This window comes from Molothrus ater, chromosome 1, assembly GCF_012460135.2.
Source record: "Molothrus ater isolate BHLD 08-10-18 breed brown headed cowbird chromosome 1, BPBGC_Mater_1.1, whole genome shotgun sequence".
Taxonomy (NCBI): domain Eukaryota; kingdom Metazoa; phylum Chordata; class Aves; order Passeriformes; family Icteridae; genus Molothrus; species Molothrus ater.
Window position 1 is genome coordinate 120,115,242 of NC_050478.2, and position 21,269 is coordinate 120,136,510.

The 21,269-nt window shown below is 41.5% G+C and overlaps 1 protein-coding gene across 5 annotated transcripts in view; it reads right to left on the reverse strand.

The window, feature by feature from the left end:
- NCOA2 (nuclear receptor coactivator 2) overlaps positions 1-17,944 on the reverse strand; it is a 188,588-nt gene extending 170,644 nt beyond the window's left edge. For 3 of the 5 annotated variants that reach the window (XM_054514161.1, XM_036398928.1, XM_036398938.2), the window contains exons 1-2: positions 17,725-17,944; positions 8,102-8,181 (exon numbers count right to left, since the gene is read on the reverse strand). The gene's annotated coding sequence lies outside the window, so the exon portion shown is untranslated. Of the gene's footprint in view, positions 1-8,101; positions 8,182-10,591; positions 10,676-17,724 lie in introns of those variants that run through there. The other 2 variants (XM_036398948.2, XM_054514159.1) reach the window with 2 other exon arrangements.
- Between the last annotated feature and the right edge of the window lie 3,325 nt (positions 17,945-21,269).

The following is a 21,269-nucleotide window of genomic DNA, read 5'->3' on the forward strand; positions in this document are numbered from 1 at the left end:
CAGCTGTAGAACACTGGCCACCTGCCTGTCCCCAGGCTGGCACAATGGGGAGAGGCAGGGCCACCCTGGGCCCAGGAGCAGCCAGGGAGTGAGACCAGAGGCCAGGAAGCAGGGAGCCATCTGATCCATCAGCTGTCCCTGTACCCAGGGCACAGGCTGTGCCACTGAGATGGTGGCCATGCGAGGGGCCTCTCCTCGCGCCCTGCAGCAGCTCCCACTCAGAGCTGTACCCGTAGCCACGCAGGTGCCTTTCCTGTGGCTTACTGACTGTTGAGTCTTGCTGTGACTCTAGCCTTGAAATCCAAAACTTCATTTCAGAATTTCCTAAGTGAGCCATTACAGCATTTCTGATTAGCAGGGACTTTCACCCCCTTCCTCAATGAAGCTACTTATGAAATTCCAGTCAACTCATTAACAGCTTTAAGCTGGCCAAAAATAAATTTTCAGTAAGCAATTCCCCCTCAAAATAGACACACACAAGTAAGTTCAACTCTCTAGAAAGATTCTCACAATCATGGATCAAGTTGTCCTGACACAAAACATGGGACTATCCCAAAGCTTTATGAGATTGTATCAGAAGACCACAAACCAGTTTTCCTGAAAGCTGGGGGCAGAAGGAAATAGTTCAGAAACCGAGTGATGAAGTAAATAAGAGGACGAGTAAGTAAGATGCAACTTTGATAACTACTGTTACTGGAATCAAGCTCAGCAGCAGCAGGCTGCTAGGGTTTTTTTCCCCTTTAAGTGCCCACAATACCTAAAACAGGACCGGAGCACCATATGCATGGTTCCATGCCTGTATTCAAAAATAAATACATATTATTGTGAAACATATGTGCTATATACAAAGCACATTTGGCACTAACCAACTAAGGCTGAAAATTAATAGAACAAATCTATTTAATCATTTAGGTTGTGGCACACAGCCTGTGGTGTACAGTAGGGATGGTAGCATGGTTGGGGTGTGACAGCGGTGGAATAGCAGGTGATATCTCATATAAGATGGCCTGGGTTGGGGTAGTTTGGGATTGGGGTTTTTTTTGCCTTCTGTAGATTTGTATTGAGTATGTTTTAAGTGTGGCAACAAGAGTGTTATACAATTTGACTCACTGGTATTGGTTCCTCAAATATTTCAATGTTGATGTAGTGGGCTGACCATGGTCGGATACCAGACACCCACCCAAGACCTCTCTCACTCCTTTCTGCAGATGAACGGGAAAGGAAGTATAACAACGAGTTCATGAGTTAAGGACTGGGAAGGATCACCCACCAAACACCATCACAGGCAAAACAGGTTAGAATCAGAGATATTAACTGAATTTATTGCTAACAAAATCAGAGAAGCATAATGAGAAGTAAAATAAAACCTTAAATACACCTTCTCCTCCCCCTTCCTTCCTTCCCAGCTCTGCCTTCTCCCCCATCAGTGCAGGAAGAGACAGAATGGGGGTTATGGTCAGGTCATCGCCTGTTGTCTCTGCCACTATTTCGGAAGTGGAGTCCTTCCCCCGCTCCAACATGGGGTCCCTCCCATGGAAGACAGTTCTCCAGGAACTCCTCTAAAGTGAGTCCATCTCAGGAGCAACAGTTCTCTACACAGCACTGCAATCTGAGTCCATCCCATGGGCAACAGCCTTCCCCAAACTGCTGCAGTTTAGGTCACTCTTCCACGGGGTGCAGTCCTTCAAGAACAGGCACAAGATCACAAGTCCTACCAAAAACCTGCTCTAGCATGGGCATCTCTCTCCATAGGTCTGCAGGTCCCTGCCATGACCCTGCTCCAGCATGGGCCTCCAATAGGGTCACAGCCTCCTTCAGGCACCCACCTGCTCCAGGGTGGGGCTCCTCCTCAGGCTGCAGGCAGATCCCTGTGGATCTCCATGGGCTGCAGGGGCACAGCTGCTTCACCATGGCCATCATGGGCTGCAGGGGGATCCCAGCTCTGGTGCCTGGAGCTCCTCCTGCTCCTCATTCTGCACTGACCTTGGTGTCTGCACACTTGTTCCTGTCACACATTCCCACCTTGCTCTTCTCTGCCCACAATTACAATTGTATAATGATTCAAGGATTTTTTTTTTCCTCTTCTTAAATGTTCTCTCAGAGGCATTACCGCCATTCTGAACTGGCCCAGACTTGACCAGTAGCAGATCTGTCTTTGGCACTGCCAGGGGTTACTGGCAGAAGTGCCAGTAACTCCTGAGCATACTCATGGCTGGACAAGGAGGAAGCTTCTCAAAGAATCTACCCATTACCAAAGCTTGGCCATGCAAACCCAATACAGCTGATCAAGAGCCTAGAACTTGGATATTGACAAAAGAGTAAGCTCATGAGGAAGGAAAGACTAAAATCACAGTCAGGGACAAGGAATATTTTAAACATTAGTAGTCATGCATCAAGCTCTATGTGCCATCAGCTCCAGATAAACCCTATTCCACCACAGGATACATTCTGGAAGTTACATACTGTAACTCGAGATAGAAAAAGTTTTACATGAGTCTGTTCAGCAGGACTAAGCAATAAAAACACAGTTAACCAGGATCTGTGAAGAGAAGCCAAGCAAAAAACCACATCTGAAAACTGAAAGGCCATAAAAATTAACCCAAGTGAAATTTCATGTGTTGGCCACCTACTTTTAGAGAAATGTGGATGGTTTTATCCCATTTTAAAATACTATTATAAACTGTGTCACCACACAGTAGTTTCAAGCTCACAACCAGAAGAGAGAAATGTAGGGGATGTCTCACTCTCTTAAGCAGTAAAATAGGCAACTAGAGTCTGAAAGACAAAAGAATCCAAGGCAAAAAGGGATCTTCAATTTTATGTGTTACTCATAAGGATAATGTTTTAAAGTTTAAGTGAGAACATTCAAATACAAGCTAAGAAAAACACACTGGAAAAAATGTGAATAGAAACATTTTAATTCCTCCTGACACTACTACAGCTTCCCTCAAGGAAAAACCAAATTGCAATATCTACTATAAAACTAATTCTTGTCTCAGTTCTAATTTTAAATATTCCTAGTTTGCTTATTGTTGTCATTTTGAAAGATACAGAGTTTGGTGTACAGAGAATGCTGTAGTTTATTGATTTGGGATTACTGAAGGAAGAAAAGCACTGATAATGAAAAAAAGGCAAGAATCTAGACCATAACAACAGATGTTGGAATAGGAGAACAGAGCATATTCTTCATTTATCATGGACACAGTTGCAAAAAAAGTTTTAGCAACACATTTACACACATACTGTAACAAATACTGTGTACAGAAGAGTGCCAGTACCATTTTTTTGGTTGTGGTGAGATGACTAGAGGAGGTTTCTGTAACATATTTGAATAGTTAAAGCCCTGCCCAATGATACTGTAACACTCACCAATATTTCTAAATCATTTTCATAATACTGAACGTCTGTGATTTATTTAGGACCTTTCATCTGAATTTTTCAACATCCAAAAGTTTATTTTAAAAAGAAAACCTGTAATTTCTTGGCAGTCCAGTTAATATAAAAGCAAATTAATGAGAGAGAAACACATTGTACAAGACTTTATATTATAATCATCTACAAATTTCCTTACCATTACAGCAGATAAGTCTTCTGAGCCTAACACATTGTGGTATTAGAAAAATTCACCCACTTTAATGTACACAAATATCCATGAACCACAAAGCATTGTACTCTAATGCTGTCAAATAAACAGACTACTGGAATTCAATTTCCAGAAAGCCAAGGCAAAATCTACTGGCCTTCATCTGAAATACCAGTACCATTTCCAAGCCCTGTATTTAATTAATACTATTTACTGTCAAGAGCCAAGCCATGTAAATATTTCACTCTTCCCAATTCAGGGACTAAAGGCAGGCCCAGAGGAAAATCTGCCCAAGTAAATGCATCTCATCTTCTTTGATGATGCAAGTGCTCAGTTGTCCTGTTCTTGACCCCTCTAGAATTCCGAGGCTCCAATACTGGCGATACAATGCCATCAATCTATATATAAAATATACATTGATTTTCCACAGATGATAATGACAGCTATTTCTTCTGCTAATGCTAATACAGTATAACTTTGTCCATATAAAAAGGTTCCTATCAAGGTAAGAAATGAAAAATCTTAGCAAAGTCCATTACAAAGTCAAAACCAATATTTAAGAAGTGAATAAAATCAAGTTAGCAATCCCATTTCCTAAATATTTTTTATTTATCTCACTGAAACTGCAATGTTCAAAATAATCTTCCAGGATATAACTACATACAAAAGGCAAGCTTCAATCAATTGAATGAGCATTTTCAACAGTCCTGGATATATATTAAGTTTGGTTCCATCAATGCAGTAAAAAGTTCACTGACAGAGCACTCCATTTAAATCCGTTTACAGTAGTTAATGAGTTTTACATATATAAGAATAGTTTAATCCAGCCTTACAATGAATTTGAACATTGTGGCCTCAAAACTATGAAAGTACTTTAAAAGTATTTTCATTACTAACAAATCTAGTTCTGCTAGTTGCAAGCACAAGATTTCTCTCTACAGTACTCTAAATTTTAATAAAATTCAAAGGAAAGAAATGCAATATACTACATTTGTGTAAATTTCAACTTTTCCACAACATAACGTTTTTCATAAAATCCCAGTTCCAATTTTAGGGGAAAAAAGCTTTTAGGGGGCAATTGTATAAATCTTAGTAGATGCTCATTTCCTAATACTTCAGTTCTCATCGTACCACCCACACAGAACTTCACTCTCAGATTAGGAGTACCATTTTAACGCTGATTACATTAAATTCACCATAATCAAGCATCCACTTTTACAAGCATCTTCATAGGCAATTCATGTTAACTAATGTCGCTACTGAACGGCAGTGACTGAACACAGAATAATCTTATCGCATTTCATGCAAGACACAACTCCCCAGTTTTGAGGTCTAGCAATCAAAACACATTCCCTTTATTTATCACAAACCAATTCAACATATATTAAGTATCCTTCACAGAGAAGACCAAATTCATTAAAGATTACACATACCAATATTTTATTTCAGCTATTTCAGAAACACAGCTTCTATGGGAATTAGGGTGCTCTGAACTGGCTCCAGAGTTCTAGGTAAGCATCATTCCAGCCCTGCTTTGCAAGCTCACAGAAGCTAGCCTTAGTCAGGTCTGATAGTTGGAATCTACTCAAAGTTCCTCATTTGCATCCTTAAATTAATACCCAAGGCTCTAAAAACTTGTTTTGATATAAGGCAATTTTATTTTCAGTACTGCACTTTATTTTCTGACAGCACTACCTTTACACAAACGTGTATTAGGAGAACAGAGTCAAAAATGAGACATTTGTCAGAATTTTCCGTATCTACTACGGCTGTAAACAACAAGCACTATAACTCAGAATGAAAAGACACACAAATATTTTCTATCACACTTGACACTAACTACAACACAAACGACAATGAAATCACTACAAAGTTAGATGGAAACAGACTCTCCAGATCAAGAGTGTCAGAAAACTGAGATTTCTCTAATCTATGTTCTTTTTGCTGAGAAATATTCCTTACAAAGCAAACCACTTCATGAAAACAGGAGAAAGAGATAAAAAAATGCTTTCTGACTGGTAACTTTTAGACTGGAAATTAAAACAGATTTTGTATGTGTTTGGGTTTTTTGCAAGTCTAAACTTATCATCATTCTAATTGCATCCCCTTTTTTGTGAGCACACAGCAGCTGCTACCCACTACCTCAACTAAAATGAAAAATAGACTAAATAAGTTTTAACTAGTAGGTTCATTTTCCAAAAAACTTGATACAGTGGCAGACAAGCTGAATGTGCACAATTTCAGTCAGAGCTGTGGTGCAGTCTCACAACATACAGTCAAAACCAACATTTTTAATTCCACAAGCAACACTAGTCAAAAGCCAAGGCCCAGATTTCTTAAATGACACTCTAACTCATGTATCCTTCCAACACTAGTATAATTTCAGATGGGTATACTGGTTAAAATAAACAGCTACAGCTCTTTGAACTTGCAACAGAGAAGGTGAGCATGCAAGTATGTCAAATAATAGGACTGAAGCCCTAGACACTCAAAACTCAAAAGACTTCCAAGGATTCAATAGAACCAAAATTTTAAACAATTCTTTGGCTTATGGAACCTACTTTTGCTGAACTGTCTATAATAGGAACACAGAGATAACCACACATTTTAAAGCAAATATTTTGAGTAAAAGCTACCTCTCTGCTTCATCCTTGCCCTATAAATCCTTTCGTGACACCCATTTTTTAGAGTGGTTTAATGTCATCACCATAGACTTCATACACAAATATTCATATAATTTTTGCTCTTAATAAAGGTTTTGAACTTCCTAAACACAGAAACTGTGTTTTGGTCAGCATGTGTGAAGTTACCAGATTATTTTCTATCACTGTATCAACCAAATCTATAGTTTTGGCACAGAATGTAGCAACACTAAGGAAAAGACAGGTTGTTTTTTTTCCTCCATATAAATTAATTAGGAAAAAAACCCAAGTAATTATATGGAAATTGCTTTTTATTTTCATATTTCCCTAATGCATTTATTTTTTAATCGAAAATTGAAATTGAGACAACTGAAAACAAACATACAATCAACTCGACAACAAAATTTCATGTTCTCTATAGAGAATCCTGGCAGTGACATTCTTCTCTTTATTACATACACCTAACTCATTCTGAGTGCTATTCACTAGGAAAACAATATTTTAGAGTGTTTGCATTTTTTTTAATAATTTGCTTAAATGATTACAAAAGCAGATTATTATTGAGAAGACCTGCATAAGTACCTTATGATTATGCAGTCCAGGTAAGTAGTGTAAATAAATAATAACTAATATGGTGTAAGTAATAAGTATAAATAAGTAATAACATCTCTGCAGCTAAGAATTTTCAAGTTAGTATAAAACCAAAACAAATTATTAACCAGAATTATGAACTTCATTGAATAGAATGAACTTCAGAGTGTTTTATCTGAACTGAAAAGGGAAAAGACAGAGAAAAGCACTGGAAAACTGCTTAACCTGTTTTCTCATTCACTGATGCTATAAAATGAGGAAAGTTTAAAGAAAAGCATTGTTAATTTTCAAAAACTGCTGAACATAATTAACAAAAGAGGAAATGATACTTGATGTGGGCTTACATAATTTTACCCATATTTGGTTGGCATTTTATAAACAGTCATCCCCCAAACAACTAAAAACTCTTTCAGCAGGCTCATTTCCCACCTCTATATTTAGTGTGCAAGCCTCAAAAATACATATTTCTGACCTTAATAAGTCACTCTATGTGTTAAAAGACAACATTTATTCATGAGTACACTGAAAAGGTTCTCACATAAAATCTCAAATGCGTATTTGTTGTAAAAGATTTATACCAAGTGAATATACTGACATATCAAACATACCTAAAATAAAACCACAGCATTTATATTCTACTTTCTTTCACTGCACTACCAAACTATTATTAGTCTGCATTTAAACAATCTGCAGGGGTCTCTTTTTCTAACTCTCAGTGGTATTATCCCTTCTTGAGAGCAGAGTTAAACAGGCACAGCACTGCCTGATGGAGTCGTAAGACAGTAATTCTTGAGCAACAAGCAGTTTAAGTCATCAGTGTCATTATACCAATTTCAACCCTCAATTTAAGTAATTTATTAGTGCACAGAGTTGGATGGAAAAGCTTATATTAGTTCATATTCAACCTTTGCCATAAGACAGACCATAATCAGCACATCTGAAAAATGTCAATTCCTTAGTTACAGTATGAAATATCAAACAAACCTAATAAAAAAGAATATGGCATGTTGATCCCTTCAGCCTTTCTCACCAGAAAGTCCCATTCCTGGTCCTGGCACCAAAGCAAGGACCCTCTGCTTCCACAACCAGTCTCACCATCATTTTCAAAGTTTCCAAAATGTTAAGTCTTTCCACTCAGTGTACAGTATCCCATGTTACTTAAAACCAAGGTTTGTTCTGCTGTATCCACACAATCAATTTAAGACATCTCACATCAAACTCCCCAATGAAGAAGAAAAAACTGCAACAGAATCCAATTAAATGCAATAGGATATAGACAACTCACCAAGACTCAGCGATGCAGACAACGATTTCTAGGGGCTGTGTATGCAGGGGGCCTCACTACTCAGATACATCTCAAGTATGCTAGGAAAAAATTTGAGAGAAAAATATTAGTCTCTTTTTTTTTTTGGAGATGGGCATAGAAGAACAAAAATATGATGTTTAGCACATTGCCGTTTTAAGCAAAACACAATGAAGGAAACACAAACTTTGTGGAGCACTATCTGCTTTTCCAGACATAACTACAACCCCCTTCCAGTTGCACAATCACTCCAGTCACACAACTTCCTTTCTACCTGCTGCCTACTGCAAATTCACAGTGATAGCAGCTAAAATGTTTACATTAACTTACACAGTACACAGCCTCTATTTTCACTAAAGAATCTGTGAGAACTCTGGAAGTGCTTGGTTCCTTTTTTTGGTTGACTGCTTGGTTTGACAGCACATTAGTTTCAAATCTCTAAAAAGGAGAAACTGGTGCTCTTTCAACCATTATTATAAGTTGCATGTACAGAAGCATGTTTCTTCTCTCAGCCTCCACTTACAATACTCCTGACCCAAGTGACAAGCATCAGTGAACAGAAAGCCTTTCACTCATATGGAGTCCCATAAAGCAGGAAACAGTCCATAGAACAGAGGCCATACATTGCACAGCAAAATAATTCCTTCAAGGGAGAAGGAGTGTGCTACTGCCCACACAAATATTATACCTGAATTTCTGTTTGTAGGTCAAAGAGCACTTTATGACAAATGTATCCAAGCAAACCACCAAAGAAGAGTATTCTACTTTCCTATTCTGACAAACAAAAAGGCAGAACATAAAGCAAATGAGAACAGAAATAAAATGAAAGGTACACTACAAGAGTCATCAGCAAAAAAAACCCCGCCATACACTAATTATGCCTCGAGAGTAGAATTTAGAATCAACCTCTTTCTTTCCCATTTCTGCCATCTTACAAAAACCTTCTTCAAACAAACTCTGCATAAGTTCTTTCAGTCACAGACAGGATACCACTACAGTAACAGACTATTTAAGGGCACCACTAACAAAGAAGTGTTCTTATATAAAATATACACAAGGAAGATAAGCCTACATTATTTCCTCAGGAATGTCCAAAAAGCACACAAGCTCTGTGGATCACAAACTCAGGGCTTTGAGTGGGTCCTTGTTGACAGAAAAAAACCATCTTGTCTTGGAATAAAATGTTAAGTATGCTGCTAGATCTTTTGGCAGTTCAGAGAGACACCAAAGAGAAGCCACAGTCTCAGCAGCACATGGGGGCTGCAGCCCCAGCCCACAGTGGGGAGACCTTTTCCCCCAGGGAGCAGTAAACAGGAAACATCTCCCACTCAGCTCCTGTCTTTTACCTGCTGGGCACCAGTGAATGAGTACTCTACTACCATTTTGTTTCTTGACAATCAAGTGGCTGCTCACTTTTATTTCCCTGCTGTTTTTCCCTATTTTTTGCATCCCACCTCCTGGTCTCTGTGGCCTCCAATACAGCTGCTCAAGGAGTTTGTACACAAGTCATGTTGCTCCTGACCATTACAGTAGTGTCCACAAAGGCCCACTGGAAAGGACAAGCTTTGCTGATTTTCATTTTTCTAGTCATAAAACGCTTAACAATAATATTGTCTGAAAACAAAGACAATGCATTATAGCTTCACAGCAGGAGCACTACCTTCAAAACACAAAAACATGAGTAACAAGACCTCTCTTCCCAAAAAAACCTCTTGAATTATACAGCAACTAGCAATAGGCTCATGTACTTGAATAGATGTATTATCTAGTATATTTCTGATACATTTCTCTAACTAAACTAGACTGTCAGTAAAGAAAAGAAGTGATGAACGTGAAGTTATGGACAACAAAATGATCTGTTAGTCCTTTGCCTTCCCTTCTCAGGCCCATTCTGGAGGCTGAAGAAGAAGCAAGCCAACTACCACTTATGCCTGTGCAAATTTACACCCAACCCACAAGAATCAGGAGCTTCTTGGGAAGACCCTCAGAATTCAAGGGAACTACTCTTGCAAGAAGCCAGGTCTCACAGTGGCATAACTCTGTAAACAGTGGTGCACAAAGGCCCACATGAAGAGCAGATCACTGCCTCAAATAATATACAAATTATCAACATTACCTACAATATAAAAATGGAATGCACCACAGCCACACCTGCCATTTTCCAACACCACTATCCACTCCTCCATCCCACAAAGAATAAAAGAAAACTGCTTTAAAGGTCAAAAAACCTCAACTAAAAACAACTGATATGGAACAGAACAACACACAGTCTTCTGACTTCAGAACACTTTACATCTTTATTTTCCATTTGTCCACAGTCACTTCTTTCCCTTCTGGTCTCCATTCCAAGTACCTAAGGTGTGTTTACCTCTGTGGTCCATAAAACCATCATTGTGAACAAAACACACAACATCAATGCTACAAACTATAGTTAAGCTGAAAGGGAGTGGGAACTGCCACTTTCAGACATACTTGGAAGAGATCATCCACAGCATGCAAGCTTAGTGAGCATGAACTTGGTGAGCTTAGAGAGGTTTTTTCTCATCTACATTCAGTCTTCAGGTTCCATCATTCCTAAACTAAGAAGAAAAGGAGACACAAATGATCTCACCATCATGCAGTTATCACTAGCTTCACACAGAACTGAAGCAAAATATATTTTGAGGCCTCATGAAAAATTCAGTATCTTTGTTTCAAAGTAACACTTAAAAAATCCAGCAAAACAAGCAAAAGTATGTTTGCACTGCAAATGTCAACAAAAATTGGCAAGCAATTAAAATAAAAAAACCTTTATTAGAGCTACATTTTATAGCCTGGAAAGTATCAACAATTTTTTTTTTTTTTAATGCCAGATAATAGCAACAACTCTTCTGGACTCATCTAAAGAAAATAGTACATTTCTAGCTGGAAATTTTAATTTTGGAAAATACAAAGATTTAGACTGGAAGAGGAGCTTTTCTCCTTGAGAATTTAATTGAAAACTGGAATTTATTTATTTCTATACACTCAATACTCCTCCACAAAGAATCTATTTCAGAAAATTGATAGAACAGGATGAGGACATTGTTCATGTATCTGGAGACCAAGGTACAAAACTGAGAGAGACTAGCAAGTGAAATTAGTTGACAATAATCACATGTATTCTCAGAATACATAACTACTTGGTCAGCAAGTCCTGATAATAATTTTGAAAGAGAAAGGGCTGAAAAGCTACTTTGTGAACTCAAAGCATGGTGTAAGCAGAACGAAGAAAAATAATCTCCACTGTAGCCTAGATGATACTTGAACTCTCAGATTCACAAGTATTAAAACTTAGGACCGTGGGTTTTCATAGGGTGTGGGTTGCTTTGGGTCTTTTGGGTTTTTGGGGTTTTTTATTAATTTCTAATTGCATCACACAGATATATGAATTTGTAAGGTCATAAAAGTATGTGTAATAAAAGTGTCAGCATGCACTCTCAAATTTATTCATAGATAGACTTTCCTCTCTTCTCAAGAAGTTTTATTTTTAAATGCAGTTTAGCATATCTCCTACATAATCCATGAGGTACAAATAGGTGACAAACTGCATTGTTTTTAATTGGAGTGATTTTCTTCAAAATCCATGGGCCAGGCTCATTAGAGATCAATACTGACAGCAATGAAAAACTGAATCTGTTCACACACAGATGAATTACAGCATAGGCAGAGTAAGAGTAAAATTCTATAATAATTCTGACTTAACAAGCAAAATGTTCTTTCACTTTCCATGCCATTCTTCAGTCCCAGGCTTCTCCACTGAGGCAGCCAATAAAGCAGCCAATTGTGATATGCCCACTATAAATCCTACCCAAGAGCAACAATATGTCTTACGTAGCTCACTAAAAAAGCATCAAAATAGCAACTCTCAGTCAACACTACAGCAGATATATGTTCTCACTATGTCCCCTCATAGAAGCTCATGTGATCCATACTACCTAAGATTTATGGACAAATCAACACATTGGGTAGATATTTTAATTAATTTGTCACCTATACTCTCTGCCCTTTCATTAATCCAATAAAGATTTCCATGTAATGGGGACTATTCCAGCAAAATACAAGTTTTCCTTTCCAAACAGAAAATAACTTCTCTAAGTTTAAAAACAAAGAGAAAAATGTAAATAGGATTTACTGACGACACTGCATCTTAGGTGCAAAAAACAAATGCACATTCCAAAGAAGCACCTTAATATCTAAGTAATGGGAGCACACTCACAGAAAGAGTGAGATTTACTATCAGTTGTAACTGCTAAAATGAGAGCAAAGGAAAAATAATATCTGTCAGTAACTGTATTAATGGGAGATTGTTATGGAAGCCATTTAAGGAAATGCAAGACTTGGGATAGCATAATGATGAAGCTGCAGGAGAAAAAAAATGTGCATATTGTTAATATGCTGCGGTATAGCTTCAGACACTTAAATTAATGAACTAATTTCAAACTTCAAGATGTCAAGCGCTTTGATGACGATACATTTTCCATAGGAATTGTTTCCATTATATATCCATAAAACTCTTAAATAAAATTTCCATTAGTCTTTCATTTGAATAACGTGCAATTTCCACAGAAAAAGATTGAAAAATCATAAACAGTTACAAAACACAGTGCAGCAGATCTACCACATTCAAGATCTATTTTTCAAACTATTCATCAACTCAAAATAATTGTATAAAATTGGCAAAAGCATTCCAGATGCTCAGGAGAGGAAAGGCTCTTCGAGGTAATAGGTAAATTCAGGACTGAATGAAAGAAAATTAATTTCTTCCACTCATTTTTCCATCGTATAAATGCTATTTCTGAATATCCACAACACTGACAGAATTGCTTTGTCTTAAAACTGTCTAAAAAATACCCTGGGTTTTTTGTCTTTTTTTTTTTTTCTAATTCTGTATCCTAAATTGATGAAACTATACAACCTGTCATTTTTCATGTCAGATTTCTACTTGGTATGTTTTGAAAAGGCTGAGCTACTGAATCATTAAAATAGGGAGTGTTTGCATAATGTAAATACTGCTGACAAACTACTAACTGTAGAACTGGTAAGATGCCTTTGTAATATGTAACCACTGATGTAATATTAGAAATTATTCTTACTACTCTAAGTTACCATTTCAGCAATACATATGACTGTTTAAAATGCGATTCCAACACAGAGCTGGAGTCCTGGGAACTGTATTTTATTCCCTGAAATCATAAAATGTTATCAAAATATTATCTATAATAAATACATGAAATATATGTTATCTAAGCTCCATTATCCTGCCGGGTAAAAGCCAAAGAATACTTCTGTAAGGTTCAAATTCCCAAGAGAAGAAGAGCTCAGATCCTGTCTGCAAGCACACAATGGAATCACAGCTGACGATGCACATCTTTTTCTGGATGTCTCCATATGCTCAGGAGGGTTTTTCCCCTCCTCTCCCTCCCTGTTTCTCCCTCTCCGCCTCCTTTGCTCCGAGCATTACATTGAAGAATTTGTCATTATCTGCTGCCAGAAGTATAAGAATGTTTTAACAACTAACAAAAATAAAGCAGTGCAGTGAACTTCACCTCATTTAAAAATAAAAATAGGGGATCCTGGCAGAGTAGCTGTCTATAACTAAGTTAACCAACAGTAGAAAATGGGCGGATGAATGAATGCTGTTATATGCCTTCCATAAAGTAATTATCAATGTTACTCTGTTCTTAGTTTAAAATGCTGTGTCACACAGCAGAGTATATACAGTAACAACACATTTAACCTCTGACCTCTAAAGCCAAACATGGACATAAATGAATATTGAGCATTTAACTGCCTATCAGAATACTGAAGAAACGTGTGGAATTTGTTAAATATACTTACTTGCATGCATTGTGCATTGTTTAGAGAGGCCAGCCACAGCAAATGTACAAAGAACTGAGCATGGCAAGAACAGTTTTAGTTCAGTGTTCCCTTTCTCCAATGCACAATCTATTAGTGCTCGGCAGACAAAGAGAGTTACGTTTATATTTAAATTTGGTAGCAGTCTTTGGTTAGTCTTTTCTTTCAAACGAACTGACAGCATCCTCAAGGCTTAGACCTCTTAAGCCTCTGCAATTCTGGTGTCAGGTGCTAGAGAAACTCCAGCTGAGCGCAGAAGCCCAGATTTTGCCAATGAGACGGTGACATCAGCAACAAAGGCAAGGAGCAGAAGACAGTGGGCATTGTAGCAGCAGCTGGCTCGCTCACTGACTTTGTTCTTCCTGCTGCAAAATCTGGGCTCCCTGCAGATGGGCTAGCTCTTACTGGTTTTTTGGAGGATGGAGGGAAAAGTTGGGAATGCCAACACTACAGACAGTTTACATGCCTCTTTCAACAGAGCCTTTCAGCGTTCTAATGAGCAAGCTACACCCTAAATGATTATAAAAACATAAACATTATTCTTAAGTAATTAATTTTTACTTCAGAGTCTCAGTTTAATGCAATACACTACATGGGAATAAATCCCTTATATTTTCTAAAGTTTTCACCTGAAATAACCTTATTTTCTCTCTCAAATAACATGATTAAGTTTAAAAACTTAAACTGGTTCCAAAAGTACCATTCTTGATGGCAATAAAGTATTCAAATGTCTTGAGTTTCAAATTTAGCACTGACACCACCAGGACACATAATGAGGAATTTACACACTTAGTAAAGAAGTGCCTTCAGACATTGCAGAGATACTGAAGAACCACATCAGACATGGATTCTCTCCCTAGTAAAGACCACAAGCCTGAGAAAATACAAAGTTGAGAAATCTTCAGGTTTTATGTGAAATAAAAGAGTACAGTGACTAAAAAGATGAGGTGATTGCAGCACGTTTAACATGCATTTATTGCATAATGCCCATGGAGATAAAAACATGTTAAAAATAATGCAATTCTTCAAAATAATGCGTGATGTTGAAAAAAGATGAATCTTTCTTCTTAAAGTTGTACTCAATATTCTTGAAGGTTGAGTCCATGACAAAGTATTTTCTTCAAGATTGTAGATAACCAAGATTTCCTATGAACATTAAGCTTCTCACACTTACGGATTAACCTTTTGGGGGCAATATACAACTTTCCTTATCTCATATGACACAACAGAGCCAACTTCTATGTGCAGTCCCCAAAAGAGCTGTTACCACAAATGCGAAAGTAAGGGATACAAATGTATCACTGTCCATATGCGCTTGCATACGTGTCTGTACGTGGAACTATGTGCAAACCTGGTATATCCTATCTGTGACACCATTGGTGACGTAAACAAACAAGTCTTCTGGAAAAAAGTAGGAGGCATCAAGTACCTACACCAAGTGCGATAAAACAACCAGTTTCCATCCACACTAAGCTGTGTTTAAGCAAACAAGATCTCTGCTTTGGGGTGTAATAGTTTCGGTATGACATTAAAAATTATATACAACATGGGCATTTCTCAGAGAGCATCCAACACAGTGGACCGGCAGCTTCATCCCTTTGGGCAATGCCAGAGGATTCCGCCGTGAGAGGAGCCCACCAGGTGGCCCAACACTGCCACTGGGTTATATGGAGCCAGGAAATTAACTGACTAGGGCTGTTTTTATAGTTCAGTACATAAAAAACCCAAAGGGATAAAATCCAAATGACTGCCTTCACCCACAATGGCAGAACAAAAACAAAAAAAAAATGCTTTAAGTACAAAGACTGGCAGTCTTAAATGCTTACTTATTTACAGTGGCAATAGAGCTCTGCTGTAACTGCCATAGCCAGGCACTATATGCTTAGCTCAAATTATACCTAAACATTATGGGTTGAGTTCTAAAGCCTATTCACCTGCTTCTTACTACTCTGAAACAACAACAACAAAAAAAGAAATATAAAAACACAACAACAATTGATTATTATCGAACAAGCAGGCTGTTCTCCTTTCACAAGGAGACTCGCCAAGCTAAATTACAAGTATATTTATAGTGTCCCACATACACACATTTCAGACCAAAGTATACAGGCTAACTCAAACTAAGTATGTATCATGATACACAGATATCACGACTTCCCAGTGACTACCAGCAACCTCCTGGCCTTTTTTTTTATTTTTTTATTTCCCTCCCCCCCCACCTTTTTCTGCCAGGCTCTCGGGCAGGTTTCCCACAAACTACACGGCCTGAATGCCCCTCTCCGGCAAGAGCAGAGTGCGGTCCCCGAGCTGGGGGGAGCGCTCAGGCCCAAGCGGCGCCGCAGGAGCGAGGGGCAGCGAGGCAGGCGAGGGACGCGGCTCCTGTTACGCCTCGGCCCGCAGCCTCGGAGCCGCGCGGTGCCCGCGGCGGCGCACACACCGCCCCCCGCGGAGCAGGGGAGGGGCCGCGCACCCGCCCTCCGCGGAGGCGGCGGCACCTCCGCACCCCTCCCCCGCCCTCACGCGTGGGGCTCCGCTCGCCGCGGAGGGCCCGCCTGCATCCGCCGCCCGCTGCGGGGAAGCGGGAGGGAGCGGAGCGGCACCCGCCCAGGGACCCCGGCCCCGCGCCCGGCCGGCTGCTCTGCTCTTCCCCCTCCTCCTGCCGCCGCTCCCCGCCCCGCGCACACACGCAGACACACGGCACTGCGGCGGCCGGGCCCCCACCCCTCCCCGGGCCGCGGGGAGGCGGCGGCCGGGCGCCCCGGGCTGCGCTCGCACGCAGCTGCGACGCCCCGCCGCCCGCCCCCGCGGCTCGGCCCGGCGCGGCGCGCACGGGCAGGCACAACCCCCGCGCAGAAAGTTAGAGAAGTTGCCCGCTTCGCCCCCTCCTTCCCCTCGCGTCCCCGGAGAGCGCGGAGCGGCGGCGAGGCGCCCTGCGCAGGGGGAAGGGGAGAGGGCGCCGGGCGGCGCGGTCCCTGCCCGGCGCGGAAAGGGGGGCGGCCGGCTCGGCCCCACGGACGGAGCGCGGAGCGGCCCGCGCCGCTGCGCACCGAGTCGTTGTCAGCTGGGGAAGGGGAGGCGGCGTCGCTCTGCTCCCCAAATCACCCCTTTTGTCATCGGGGAGAGACCCTCCCTCAAGTTTCGCTATCGCTACGTGGTGGGGGTGAGGGGGAACGTCCCGAACAGTCCCTTCCAAATCGCACCCCGCTGCCCCATCCTCCCCCAGCCGGGCCAGGGCAGTCCCTGACCCCCAGATCAGCCCCTCGCCTTCCCGGTTCCTCGCACTTTCCCCCCCAGCCAGGGGCGCGGAGAGGCGGCACCCGACCTCCGCCTGGCCTGGGAGCAGGAAACCGGCCCCCTCGGCCCGGCAGGGTGGGGTGCCCTATCCCCCCCTCCTTCCCTCGCCCAAACACGGGGACGTCCCGGAGAAGTAACCCCGCGCTCCCACCCCCCCACCGCCGGGCGCGGGGGTGCGAGCACGATGCCCCGGCAAGGGGCGGCCCCGCGGTCCCTCCGCTCCCCACGGAGGGGCCGCAGCCCCCGCCCCGCTCCCCCCGCCGCCGGCGCGGGGGAAGCCGCCTCGCCGCGGCCGCGGTGCCGCCCGCCAACGCCGCCCCTCCGCGCACCGGCGCGGCCCCGGGCGTCCCCCCGGCGCTACACGGGGCGGCCGGGCAGGCGCGGGGGGCCCGGGCACACCCCCCGCCGCGCCGGGGCCGTGCGGGAGCCGTTACCGGGGTCAGTGCCGTCTCCCGCCGCTGCCGCCGGCGCTGACCTTCGCTTTGTAAGATGAAGCTGAAGCTGGGGCTGCGGCCGCCATGTTCCTTTTTAATAACTGCCTGCTTGTTTATTTCAATGGAGACCCTCCCACCGCTCGCCCTCCTCCTCCTCCTCCTCCCCTTCTCCCCAGAAGAGGGCTGGACGGGGAGGAGGCAGGGGGAGGCACAAGTCACTCCCCCCTGCCCCCGGGCACGGCGGCAGCGGCCGGGCCGCGGGCGGGGGGAGGCCGGGCCGGGCGGGCGGGCGGGCGGCAGCGCGGCGCGCTCCGGGGGCCGCCACCGCCCCTCGCCGCTGCCGCCGGCGGAGCGCGGGGCCGCTCGGCGCCCCGCCCGCAGGGACAATGGCAGCGCCCCGCTCGCAGCCCTGCGCAGCGCTCGCGGGAGCCTCCTCCTCGGCACCCGAACCGGCGAGAAAGGGGAAGGGAAAAACAAAGTCCTTCGCCCTCGGAGGGAGAGACTTTGGCTGTGGCCCTTCGCCGTCCGTCCTTGGAGGAGCCCCGCTCCCAGGCGGGACCGGAGCAGTCAGCCCTCTTACGGCTTTCAGTGGCCCATATTCACGAAAACAGGGAAGCGAGGCGGGGGGATACAGTCTTATTTCCTTTCTTTGCCTCCGGAAAAAAAAAAAAAAAAAAAAAAAAAAAAAAAAAAAAAAAAAAAAAAAAAAAAAAAAAAGACGCAAGCTGAAAATCGTGTCAGCTGTATCTCACTCATGGGAGCAAGGGGATTGAGATGCAGGATTTCCCTAGATTGGAGGAGTAAATACATGAGTTAAAATTTGTTAAGGGCGGGAGGGCGATTGTTAAACATTGCCCTTTAGTTCAAGAAGCAATCCGTGATGCAGAAATCCTATCTTAGAAGAAAACCTTTACGTTTTCACACGTTTTGATAATGGCGAGTTGTACTTTACCCTGCAACACTCGTTATTTTTGACATTTTGTAGCCTGGATGTGCAGCCCCAAGTTGTTCTGTAGCTATCTGCAGATTGTATATTGTTCCTGGTGGTATAGCTAACTCTGCTTGCAATTAGGCTTGTCCTATATTTTTCTGATCATAATCCCTGTTTTTCAGATGGTTACATTTTGCCCTACTGTGCTGCATAAAATTTCCCATACTTGCCTGACTTCATTTTTTTAAGCTGTTTTCTTGCATTGGGCAAAAATAGTTCAATTGTTTCTCCAAACAAATTAAAGGAAAACTCTTTCCCACACTCCTCCCCCATGTTAAAGAAAGAAGCCTTTGCAATAAACTAGCTGAAAACTTGCAATATTTTCTTCTTCTTCTACTGAGAGAACTCAGAAACGGGAGGGATGGCCATCAGAAATCTATTTGAATTTAGTCCCATTAGAGATGGGGATGGAAGGATTGTCGTTCTTGCATGCTCAATTGGAGCTTTGATGTGATAGTAACCAAAGATCCAATCCACCTTAATGCCACTGTTTTAGCTGGAGTACTTTTGACATCATCTTCAGAAGACAATACTGCAGCAACTGGAGAGGACAACCTTTCTGAACGTCTCTCCCCATCAGTTGTATTTGGCAGAGAAATTACTTAGTCTTCAGGAAGCTCTTCCACCTTGCCCATACACAGGCAGGCAAAAAAGAGATTGAGGATTAATTCTGTCTGTAAAACATACAAAACAGAATATTACCTTGAAATAACATAGCAAGTAAGAGTAGCTTGTATTTGAGGGGGAGAAAAATTAAAAAAAAAAAAACCAAAAACACTCACCCAGCAAAAAATAAAAAAAGGAAGTGGGGGGTAAAGAGTCCTGGAGAGACAAAACTTTTCCTCTGACCTCATTTGTCATATCTCTGCAAATCTCTGTAGCAAATAAGCGAACAGTTAGATAGGCAATAATCTCATTTACCTCACAGTTGTGATTCATTCTCTGATGCAAAGTGAAACAGTGGTTCACTGGGGCAGAAGAAAAGAAAGAAAAAAGTATGTCTTTAATTTTGTGACCATAAACAGTCCAATTTAGAATTGCACAGTTAATTTCAATTCCAGTCTTTCTTATTTAGGAAAGCTTGATTTTTTTTTTTTTCTGACATCTAACTTTCTTAAACATAACCAAAAATCTTTATTAAACTAATACCTAAATCCACCAGGAAAAGCAAGGAAGATCTTTAACTTGCTGTGGTAGGAGCATAAAAGACAGCTCATATAACATGGAGTTTTTAGCCTCAACATTAACAAAAGCCCTGGCTCCTATGTGGCTGAGTTTCCTAGTCAAACTGTGTGGGAGAGGAGATTTAACTACACACATATGCTCAGATCCACTGAAATTTGTTACAAGCTTCTAACTCATAAGCAAATACATTTTGTCATCCAAGGCCAAAACCCAAAGCCCTGGTTACAAGTGTCATTGTATGCAAAGACCAGTAATTATGTTATTCCTAACTGCTATTCTTTAAAGAGAAGGGACCATCTTCCAGATGGGAAATAGATTTCATAAACACACTTCAGTACAGACTTTATTCAGCATTACAGCTCTTCTCTGAAACTTCTCCAGTGTCACCCTTGCTGCATTATGTTGACTAGAGCTGGGCTTAATTTTTCAGCAAAAACTTCATCCATTCTAAACAAGAGTAATACAAGTTTCCTGTCATTCTCCTGTATTCACTTTCCTCCCCTTCATTCTTCTGCTTGCTATTTTGTTCACAACATCACTTTATGCATTCATTTGATTATTCACTGTGATTTTCAAGCCTTTCCTAGTGTGAAAATTAGCATTGAGAGAAGTTTTTAATTATTTTGAGTTTTCAGAGAAATTTGGTTGAATTTCCTTTCATATAACTTTTTTGCCCCCATAAATTAAGAGGAAAAAATTCAAAATCTGAATGCAACCATGTTTTCCCAGTCATATATTGTCAATGTTATTTTTCTTGCCTTTTCTACGTACCATATTTCTTTAAAAATTGGTACACAGAGTAAAACTAGCACTTGCCAATGTGTTTCTAACTGGTTTTCAAATAAGTAAAGTTATTTTTCCATAAGGTGAAAGGTTATGAACAAATTGTTGGTAGTTTATGAACTTGGTAGGCCATTCAGGTATGGCTGCTGTCTCATAAAGCTCTACCTGCAGCTTATATGCATAAGGAAGAATGGTTTATGTGCACCTGCTGACATCAGGGCAATATATAACACAGCTGTTGGTGCACAAAGCCTTTTTCATGAGCAGCTGCATTTACTCTGTAGAATCACTTTGCCCACCTTTATGGGGAATTGAATCCCCACTTATTCATTAACCTTCCTAAGTGGATTTAAATATGGTCTTTATGAAACCAATAAGATTTTTGTTGACACAGTATATACCTAACTCAAACCCACAAAAAAAAAAAAATTCAATTGTAAAAATACTCCACTATCTTAACCATTTCAGGATTTAGAGGACCTGTTAAAGTCTTCTGGTTGAAGCCTCATCTCAAAGTAGGGCCAATTTTGAAGTTATGCAAGGTTTTCCAGAGTCATTACCAGATGATTTTTACTGTCTCTACAGC